Here is a 12,278-nt window from a genome sequence, read left to right as displayed (position 1 = left end):
ATAATGCACTAAGTCCATTTAATGGGGCACTTGTGTATCCACGTTTAAAATGAGATTCATATTTTGGATTGGATAACTTCTCAGGGAGCTAGACTCTGGAGAAAACTGATTTTTCTCCCTCATCAGGCATTGACTGAATATAGCCCTTGACCTTGAGGTGGGACCCCAGGAAATTTCCCCCACTCACATTTGCATGTCAACTGTTTGTGTCCTTATGCATATCTTCTTAGGTCACCATACTGTCCTCTGTCTTTTCAATCTCACCACTGAAATCCCCCCTTTCTCCCCACAGGTCTCATTTGGATATTCAAGGATTTTTGTTTTGCTTTCTAACTGAATGATTTTAACTAAGACCAACTGTGTTTCAGAATTTGGAAGTGAAGGGTTCTGGAAGAGAGACAGTAATTGCCTTCAGTTGTTTAAGGAAGAGTAAGCCTACAGGGTTCCCAATGGATAGTTCCAAATATTTTTCTGTTTTAATATTTTATTTATAATTTTTATTTTATGTGTATGAATGTATTGCCTGCATGTAGGCAGGTGTACCCGTGTCATGCACTGCCCAGAAAGGTTGGAAGAGGACGTCGAATTCTTGTTGACCTGGAATTATGGACAGTTGTTAGTCACCATGTGGGTGCTGGGACTCGAACCTGTGTCTTCTACAAGAGCAGCCAGTGTTCTGAACCATTGGCCCAACTCTCCAGGCCCCGAAATATTTTTTTTAATGCAGCTTTTCAATGAGGCTAATTATAAACACACTCTTCAATCACTAGCAGCAATTAATTGCCTCTTTACATTCAGGTTTTGGTGTAGTGAACATATTTATGATGTTTTAGCCTATGAATTATCCATTATAAGTGAAATCAAGGATTTGTAAGTGCAAGGAATTTTGCAGGATTAGTTTCATTTATGTTTCATCACAGTAATTTAAAATGCCACTTGACATATAACTAAGTACTTTTTTGTTGGATCAATATATCATTCATCAAACAGTGTATCTAAAGCAAAGCTTTTGAAGCTTCTCACTTCAGATGTGTTCCTCTCCCAGACACATTGTCTTGTTCCATTTAGGCAGTTATAACACAGCATAACTTATTTAAGAAGCAGACTTTATTTACCTTTAGGTACTTGAGACTGGGAAGTCAAGAGTCTGTCATAAGCATCTGTTACCCTCTGATGAGGGCTTGCTTATTATATCACCACGTTGTGGAAGGCACCACATAACAAGATAGAGCAAGACTGCTAGAGAATTTGATTTATAACAATGACACTTAATTAATACCAACTTTTATTCAATTCTCTGTTAAATTTTTTCCTTTTCTAAAAAAGTATAGCAGTTTAAATTGTTTCAGTTAATCCATCACTGAGAGAATTACACACACACATATATATGCACATACATATATATGTACATATATAGCTCATGTATATAATTTTATTTAAAAAGAGCATGTACAAATTCTGTTATGTTATATCTCACTAAATTTGCTTATTTTCTATTTGAGGAGATGATCCATTAGTCCATCAATGAATTTATCAATTTACTCAGGATTTGCAAATAGTTGCTTTGTAACTTATCTGCTTCCAAACATAAAAATTTTGGGATTGCAACTTTTGAAACTTGAAGGGCACTGGTCAAAACTTATAACCCATACCAGAGTGAATGGCACCTTTGGTAAACTAGTTGATCATTTTTTTTACCTAAAACTCTTACTTAATTCTTCCTAAGTGCTCCTAGTAAATGCTTTTGTTTTCACTTCGCTGTGAATGTAAAGTTGGACTTTGTCTTGCTTGTCCCAGATACCACACTTCTAGCCCCAAGTATTCACGTTTTTGAATTGTGTAACTAATCCCACTTACCTCTTCTCTAAAAGTCTAATATGGACAATTCAGCCTTTATCATTCAGGGAAAAATTGCACCGTTTACATATCTCAACTCATTACAAAATTTTAAAATCCAATTTTAAAATGAAAACAATTAACCCATCAAATCAATATATAACATGGATTTGGACTGGCACTTCTAGACTATATTCTTCCTGTCTTTTACTTTGATTTGGCCACATTAAGCCCTTTCTTTAATGCTAAACAATGTCAAAGGGAAAACTGTAACCTTTTATATATACAGTAGTGTCACCATTAAACATGTTTTAGTCAGATGTAATCATGTGAAACATCTGGTCAATGGGTTTTTGTCATTCGGAGGCAAGACAAAGAAATAATATGATAATCACAATCAAAATAATTGTAATGGCATTAGATTAATTCACTGAAATCTATCTTCACATTAGGTTAAAAATAGTGTGCCACTTATATGTGTAAGTGAATTAAAACACTGTTTGATGAATATGAAAGGCAAGTACCAAAATAGATTTATAAATATTAATGTCAAATGCAAATAATTGACACAAAAAGCATTTGTAGAAACAAAAGATACAACATAATGATACAGGAAAAAAAATTGGCTAAAAATTATTAAAATGTTGACGTTCTAAAAGAGTTGTATCAAAATAAAAACATCAGAAAGTGACAGAATTAGAATGGACTTTAAAAACCATACTTATGGTGGATTATAAAAGTTATCTATTGAAAACTTAGTAAAAGACAAAACTGACTTCAATGTAGACTATTTGGCTGATGTGATTAACGATATTTAATGAATGTATGGACTTCATGATTATCTATTGGAAAATCTACAGGTAATTTTAGTTTGCACACAGATCTCATCACCGTCCTCAATAAATTTACATTTTCAAGGAGTTCTTGTCTGTTGAATTTGTCAGCAAGAAATGTATGAAGTAAAGAATGCAAGAAAACCAGAGCATCTCCCTTTTCTCACTAAGTAATGATGTTTGTAAACCCTTTAACTACATTCTAACATCATACTGGTCCTTTTTTTAAGATGGTCCTTGTTTGTGTATTCTGATGAGACAACTTATTCTGTATTTCTCTAGACCAAGAGACAGTAGTAGCCTTGTGTTTGCTAATCCCTAAATTCTTTTACATTTCCATTCCCATTCATCAGCCATTCCTTTTCTGCTGTTCGTATTTGTTCCTGGGCTAACAAGTTATGCAAAACAAAGCTGATTGCTAGCACATTTTACACTCCGGCTTGGGGAAGATTGCTAATGGGAAGCATTGGTAGCATGTTGTATGTAAAAGGGAAAAGTGACACAGGAAACTTTCCCTAATTCCTTCTGGCCTTGGTGGAATGGTTCTGGCAGTACCTTTGATAATTTCAAACTCAATTTTCTGTAAAAAGATAAATTATAGAAATAATTGAGATAACATATACATATATAGATAGATATAGATGATAGATAATAGATAGATGATATGAAAAACTACATGCCAAAGATAGCTAGGACATTCAGTAACTAATTAGATAGATGATAGATAGACAGATAGATAGGTGATAGATAGATAGATAGATAGATGATAGATAGATGATAGATAGATAGATGATAGATAAAACATTATATTGAATTTTAATGTACACTCTTGTGGTAGTACCATTGATCCTTTAGTAATGTTGGTGGGAGCGATGACATGAGGGTATGTGATGAAACAACTGGTTTTTTAAGATATTTTATTTATTATTTTATTATTTTATGTGTGTGAGTGTTATGCCTGTATGTAGGTAAGTGCACCCGTGTCATGCAATTCTCACAGAGGACAGAAGAGGCTGTCAGATACCCTGGTACTGGAGTTATGGACACTTGTTAGCTGCCATGTGGATTCTGGGATTCAAACCCGGGTCTTCTGCAAGAACAGTATTTTTAACAGCTGAGCCATCTCTCCAGCCTCAGAAACAATTTTTTTTATTAATTTTATTATAATTTTAGTTTCATTTAACAAAAGCACAATACCACCATAAAACAAATTTGAAACAAAGTTTTATTACTAGATAGTAACTTTAAGCTAATGAACTAGATATGTTTTTTTCTTTTTCCTCTATTGACTTCAATGAATCAATCAGAGTTATTATTGTTATTATCCTAAAAATATTTTTTTTAATTTTTATTCATTATTTCCTTTTTATGTGTATGCATGTGTTGCCTGCATGTATATAAACGTACCTATGTTTTGCAATGCCCATGGAGGTCAGAAGAGGGCGTTGGACCCCCTGGAACTGGAGTTATAGACAGTTGTTAGCTGTGATGTGGGTGCTGCGATTCAAATCTGGGTCTTCTGCAAGAACAGCCTGTGTTCTTAACCAGTCAGCCGTCTCTCCAGCCCCCAGAATTTTTATTATTAATTTGCCAAGTTGCTAGGATGCCTTTATGTATTATATTAAATATTCCTATTTTGAAATCTTTTGTTGTACTGTGACAAGTAGACTAATTTTTTAGCTACAGTATATAGATTTTCTGAAGTCGTGTTTATTCCATAAACATATATGCTTGGAACAAATTACTGTGTTTATTGTAGGATTATATTCATGATATCTTTCTCATAAAATTTGTTAAAAGTTTAAACATTTATACCATAAATGATAATTTTGGCATGAATATCAGTGAGATTTCTGAGTACCAAACTATACTCAATTAATTAAAATATTGGAATCCTTTTATAATATCTGTGTGCTATTACCATTGGATGAAATATTTTATTTTTTGTCACATTACTGTGAATTTAAATGAAAAGTTCAAGTTTTTAAGTGATGATTGATTGATATGAAACAGAGCATTGAATGGATTTGGAAAAACTAAATTCCTAGTGCCACCTCTTTCAATTTCTGACTTACTGATGTTCCTGTTTTCTCAAAATATATTCTCATTGTGCATACAAAAGCAGAGCGATGGCTACTACATATTCAATTTGAGTTTTTACTTTTTATTCTTTATAATTATACTCCAATTCAGAGTTTATAAGCTTTTTCATACAGGGTCAAGCCTAACAGACATTTTGGGCGATGTAATCACAAGATCTTTGCCACAACTACTCATATCAGTCACTGTCACACGAAAGTATCTATGAATATAGATAATACATTTGATGCTACTTGAAGACTGTTTGCTGACTCTTATACTAACATTGGCTCATAGTTGTTACTTTCGATTTGTATGTAATATTCTATTTAATACACAAATGAATTGGAGTATTATTCTATTCTTGAGCATTTACTGCATTCCCTTTTCCTTTCTCTGGAATAATTTAAAAACCTATATTTTACTCAAAAAATCAATTTTTAACTATGGCATTTTTTTCAGCTTATTTGTTTTTTAACTATAATCTAAGGTGTCAACATGTATATTCTACAAAATTTCTATAATTATGTCAATTTTTAACAAAATTAATCAAGTATATTCTTTTCTGAACACTGTTATCAACATTAAATTGATCTAGTTCATTTAGCTGAAGGAAGTTATTGTCTCAGGCTGTTGTTGAGCAGTGTCCTCGGAGAACAGCATGACCATTGCTCTTTTGAGGTGTAAGTAGCTGTGATTACCTGAAAGAGACCTTCACAAGAGAGGGCCCATTAACTCTCCATCATGGAGTAACAAATGGTGTCAGGAGGCCTTGTTGTTCACCAAGTATTTATAGACAATTAATGGTTATTAAGGGGAAAAGCTCATGAGGCCCCAACCTTTCCCAATGTTTACAGGCAGTTAATAGTAACAAAGTCAAGGGACTAATGAGGCCTAACTCCTCCAAAATTTGTAGGCCACTGAGTAGTTGCTAGATGGAGGAGATCATGAGCTCCACCTTTCCCGGAGGATACATAAATAGTTAATGGTAGAGACATCTTTTTTTTCCTACAGTGCAGAGGCCTACAAGTTGCCTTTGTTGCTGTAAATGACTCCTCATCTACACTTCTGTAAGTAACCCTAATTAAACTCATTATTGTCATAAAAGTACATTTCAGTGGAATCATTTCTTTGGTCTGTTGTTCATGAACTGGGATTAATAAATATTTGTTCATCTTTCATCAGAAAATAAAGGGTTCAGACAGTAGAGTCAACTGTTCTAAAAATCTGTCTTCGTGGGCACCAGTGCAGTGAAAGGTCCTACACTGAAGAACACTTGGGGACATGAAGCAGTCTCTGTAGGCGCATATATATATATATATATATATGAGAGCATTCAGTAAATTGGATGGGGGACAATGTGGGGTGGAGAGGAGAGGTGGTGGATATAAATACCATCAAAGTATGTTGTGTGAAAATCACAAAGATTCAATTAAAACAGATTTAAAATCCATCTTGTTTAGGTAAGTTTTCCATAGCTCCAGAATGCTGAAAGACTTGCAAATAATGGGTTCCCAAGAACTGGACCAAATTGTTTGGGAAACATTCTGCAGTTAAGAGTTCCTCTTAATAAACTAGCAGAAGAAACTATAGTTATTTTATTTAATGTAATAAATACTTTACCATTTTAGCCATGTACTTTTTGCTTTACCTCATTAAGAAATATTATAAATTCTGAAATATACTCAGTTGCTATATAAATACTTTTATAAGATCACTACTATGGTTTAGGTGTGATTTATCTTTTGTTTTAGTTTTCCTGTTTCTGTGATAAAATATTTTGCAAAAGCATCTTAAGAGTTTATTCTGGCTCGTGATTCCAGGGTACAGTTTGTCATGTGGCAAAGTTGTGGTGATAAGAGCTTGAGGAAAATGGTCGCATTGAATCCACTGTCCAGAAGGAGAGAAAGACGAATGTTTCTGTTCTGCTCACTTACATCTTTTTAACTTTTTTTTTGTCTTTTTGAGACAGGGTCTCCATGTAGCCACAGCTGGCCTAGAATTCTCTATGTAGACCAGGCTGGCCTCAAACTCACTGAGATCCACCTGCACCTGCCTCCCAAGTGCTGGGATTAAAAGCATATGCCGCCATGCCCAGCCTTTCTCCTTTTTTATTAAAACCAGAATCACAGTCCATGTAAGGGTGTCAATCGTATACAGGGTGGGCCTTTCCTTGTCAATAAAATTAAAGTAAAAAATAGTCTCACAATATGCCCAGGGATCTGTCTCCTAGGTGATGCAAGATCCCGTCAATATGACAATAAAGATAATCCATCAAAATTGCACCCTTGTCAACATGACAAACATTTCACTTTAACATCATAAACTGCTATCCCTTATGTTCAAGGACATTAATAATGTGAAATGCATTCAGTCCAACTTTAAACATTACTATGGTTCTTAAAATTTCAAACACTATTTAAAAATCCAAAAGTCAAAGTTTATCTGACTCAGGGCAATACTATGACTATGAATTCCTGAAACCAAAAAGGCATATACTTGCAACATACAATGGAACAGAGTAAACATTCCCATTACAAAAGGAAGGTTGCAGGCAGAGTTAGGAAGGATAAAACCCAAGCAAGACTAAAACCCAGCATGGAAAACCCCAAATTCTGCATTTCCTTTCCATGTCTAATTCCTACAGCTCTTTATGAAATCGAATGATCTCTAAAACGCTTTGTTACCTCACTTTTCTAGCTCGGTCATCTTTCATCTTCGACAAACATAGTCTCTCTTTTGAGATCGCTCCGTGCAGCTTTCTGCAGTGGATGTCCAAGGACATCTGCAGCATCATGGAGTCTACATTGCAGCATCAAGTTGACAATTAAGATTAACCATCACATCTCAAAAGCTTTGTACATTGAAATTTTGGTTCTCAGTGTGTTGATATTAAGGGATGAGGGAACCTTTAAGACGTGGGACGTAATGAGAGATCACTGAATGGATTAACAGGGTTTTATAGTTTCACCTAGCTTCATCTACCTTCGGTTTTCTGTCTCACCATATAGTTTTCTTTTTCACTCATTTTCTTGACACTGTGTTGTCTTTTTCTATGAAGAAATTACCAGGAATACACTAAATCCAGTGTCTTACAATCCAAACTCCAAACAAAAGTAGATGAAGTAATTTTCTTCATCTTTACCTATCCACAGGCATTTATATTCAGAAACACAAAATGAAGTAATAAGTCACATTTATACCTAGTGACCACAGATAAAGTAAAACATAGTTAATGCACTAAAGAATAAGATAAGATATAGTCCCGTAATTTACCAGATGATTCTAGAAGTAAAAAGTATAAATGTGAAATTCATTGCTAAAGATGGTTAAATGCAAATTATATTGATCTTGTATTTATTTAAGATTAATGAAAAAAATTACATAGTACTTGAGAATAATCAGAACTTTCTGTAAGATATGTAGAACAGAACTTAAAAGCACAGAAACAAAAAGGAACCAGACTTTAACAGAGAGCCATCTAAATGCACAAACTGAGCACGACTACAAAACAAGTTTCTGTAGAGCAAAGAACACTATCATCATTGCAGTGATGGGGCAGGTTACAGAATGAGAAAAACCACTAACAGCTGTACATGTTACACATGGTTAGTATCTACAATATACAAATAACTCAAAAAATTAAACACCATGAAAACGAACCCCCCAATTAAAAAGTGAGGAATGAAAATAACAATGTTCCCAAAGGATGAAATGTAAATGACTGAGAGACACTTAAAAATATTCTGTATCCTTAGCCATCAGGGAAATGCAAATTAAAACTATTTTGAGATTTCTTCTTATCCCAGTTAGAATGGCTAAGATTCAAAACAACAAATGGTGAAAAATACTGGCAAAGATGTGGGGAAAATGAAACACTTATTCACTGTTAGTGGGAGTGCAAATTTATGCCGGCAGTATGGTAATCAAAGTGGAAGTTCCTCAAAAAGCTAAAAATAGATTTACCACATGATTCAGTTATAGCCCACTTGGACATATACCCAAAGGACTCTGTATCCCATTACAGAGGTATGTGCTCAACCATGGTCATTGTATTTCTATTCACAATAGCCAGGAACTGAGTCAGGCTAGATGTCAATCAACTGATGCATGAATAGTTAAAATGTGGCCAATTTGGGGTTGGAGAGATTTCTCAGTGGCTAGAGCACTGGCTGCTCTTATAGAGGGCTCAGGTTCAGTTCCAATCATACCCATGGAAGCAGCTAACAACCACCGTAATTCCAGTTCCAGGGGATCCAACGCCCTCCTCTGAGCTCTGTAGACACTACACATACAGGTACACGTATATACCTTCAGGTAAAACACACATACACATAAAATAAAGAAAAAGAAAAAGTTTAAAATGTGGTAAATTAATACAACAGAATATTATTTAGAAAAAATGAAATTGTGTTTTGTGGGTAAATGGATGAATTTGGAAAGAGTCATTCTGACTGAGGTAACCAAAACACAAAACAATGGCATGTGTTTGTTTTTTTGTTGTTGCTTTGCTTCTTTTCTGTTTGCTAACTTCAAATATTTAGATTTTTTATGTAATTTGGAATACATATAGAGGTCTGGGAATTAGTATGAATCCACTGGGTGGTATTTTTAATAGAGATAAGATGGAACACAGTGGTATAAAAGACTAACATGGAAAAATAAAAGAAGAATGGTTAAATGGGTGGCATGATGTGTGGGAAGGTTACAGGCAGGAATGAGGGGGGAAAAAACTAAAGACCCCTTGAAAACATAATCTAGAAACCTACTACTGTAGAAACTTCCAAAAATATATACACATACACATATATAAATAATTTAAGTGGAATTACCTTATGGGGAACATAATGCTCCTTCTAGAGACAACAGTCTAACAAATTAAAAGCCCAAAGCCAAAAGTGTGTTATCTTTTTGGACTATTGGACACTGTAGTCTCAGACACAACCAAACACTACACTGTATTGCCAATGCTCTCATTTACAATCCAGAAAGTGATGGTAAGACCCTATTACTGAGGATACTACATACTTGAGACACAGAACAAAAGAAGTCAAGCAGGCACTGAACTGGAAATTTTATCACTACTAGCTAGATTTCAGAGTTCTATGCACTTACAAGTGTTTTGTACACAAGCTATTCATGGTAACACATTTCTTTTCTTAATATTTTATTTATTATTTTTGTTTTATGCGCATGTGTGTATTGCCTGCATGTAGGTAAGTGCCCCATGTTGTGCAATGCCTGCAGAGGATAGAAGAGGCTGTTGGATCCCCCGGAACTGGAGTTACAGACAGTTGTTAGCTGCCATGTGGTGCTGGGATAACACATTTCTTTAATCCTATAACTTGGAAGGCAGAGGCAAGCAGAGCTCTCTGAGATTGAGGCCAGCCTGGTTTACATAGCAAGTTCATGTCATCTGGGGGGGGTGTGCACCTACAGAAAGAACCTGTCTCAAAAACAAGTGTTTTGCATGCTACCAGAAGAGAAAATTAAGCAGTCTTACTCATCTATAAACCTTGCAAAGTACAATAGACAAATTGCCTGCCAAGATATACCCACTGGTGACATAGTGGCATGAATGTTGTGGGAGTGAACAATCCCATTCTGATTGGATTTAAGGATGGCTCGACTAGATGAAATCCATACCTGACACCATTATCATGACCAAGAAACTGTGGCTAGACAGATTTTTGGCTCTAGGACAAAATCTACTACTATTATTCTACTAAATGAATATAAGAGTAAATCATTTCTGATGACTTTTCTTTATACCCATAGATTAGTGCATCTCCAGTCACCAGAGAAGCTTCTTCTTGAAATAGATGATAAATAACAGAGACCCACAATTGGTCAAACTGTAGTAGAGATTGTGGAGTACTCATCTGTCAATGGAACATCTATATTACACCCTTTCCCCCAAAGGCTCAGGAGTCTTTGTACAGGAAGTGTTTGAAAGATGGTAAGAACCAGACGTGGGAGATGATTACAAGGAAATTGTCGGGACACAGCAGGGCAACTGTACGTATGAATTCACAGCAGTTTTAACAGCATATAGATGGTTTATCCAAGCTCATCCCAAAAAATCCCAGCATGGAGAGGAGAGGTATGATGTCGTATCCCTGCTGAGGAGCTATTGGCAATTGGAAAGCAAGATTTCTTTAAGGATATGATTCTCAGTAAGTATATAAGACTGAAAGATGTTGACACATGCAAAAGTATATGGTTAGAACAAACTTCACTTTATGTGTTTTAAAACATGGAGGACATAAACTTGAGTAGGCCCAGAAAGGCATGGATATGGGAGGATTTGGAAAAGAAAGGATAGATACCATAAAAACATATTGTGCAGAATTCTTGAAGAACTAATAATAATGAGGAAGAAAAAAAGAAGAATGTATTTCATATAAAGTTGATTATAAAACATATTATCTTATGGAAGACTTTATGTCATTTATCAGCAGGCCTCTTCTGAGAGCTATCGATATGTTATATACAACAATATTTCATTTCTTTTTGATGCTGAACAGCATCGTACTACATGGATATACCTGCTGTGTTATCCATTTTCTTATGAATACAGTCATACTATTTTTGGAATATTTTAAATAAAGCTGTACATTGATTAAATAAAAGAATAATTCAGAGACAAGACTCTTGTCCTATGACCATGCTTCAAATTTGTGCATGTGATGAATTGATAATATAAGTATTTGTGAATGAAATAATTCTTAGGAGACTAGAATTAATTTGATCACTGGACTAGTTAGTTCTCCGTTACTATTATAAAATACCATGAACAACGCAACTTATGGAAGGAAAAGTTTGTTTCCAGAGAGATAAGAATTCATCATGCCAGGGAGGGAAGGCAGGAGGCAGTCAGAGCAGGAAGCTAAAAATCACTCGCAGGAAGCAGAGTGAGACCAAAGTGGAAGTGGGGCAATGTATGACAGACTCTCAAAGTCTGTCCCTAGTGATGTTTGACCTGCAGAAAAACCAAATGTCCTGAAAATTCCTTGACCATCTCAAAACAGCACAACTAGCTGACCAACTGTTCAGATACTTGAGCCTATAGGAGAGAATTCTCATTCAAACCATCATAATCACCAAGGTGATAGAGTCAGCATGAAGTAAAAGGTAAAATCAAAGGTAAAAGTCATTCTATAAGAACATTAAGTATTGACGCCGCATTGCTAGGCTCAAATCCTATGTCCAATATTTACTTGTATAGCCATAGTTATGTTGCCTTAATTCTCTGTGCTTCACTTTCATCATTTGTAAAATAGAAAATAAAAATATCTTAGCTGGGAATGATGGTGCATGCCATTAATCCCAGCACTCGGGCATGAGGCGCTCTGAAAGATTGAGGCTAGCCTGGTCTCCATAGCAAGTTCCAAGGCCAGATGTGGCTACAGGGAGACCCTGTCTCAAAAAGATTTTTAAAAATCTCATAAACCTCTATTAAGGTTATGCTGATTAGTTATTATATATTAAAACACATTTCTAACATAAAAATGTGTATACATTAAATAT

Source organism: Nannospalax galili, unplaced genomic scaffold (genome assembly GCF_000622305.1).
Source record: "Nannospalax galili isolate Female #2095 unplaced genomic scaffold, S.galili_v1.0 scaffold537, whole genome shotgun sequence".
Lineage (NCBI taxonomy): Eukaryota > Metazoa > Chordata > Mammalia > Rodentia > Spalacidae > Nannospalax > Nannospalax galili.
The sequence above is the reverse complement of the archived record's forward strand: the minus strand, read 5'-3'. Positions refer to the sequence as shown.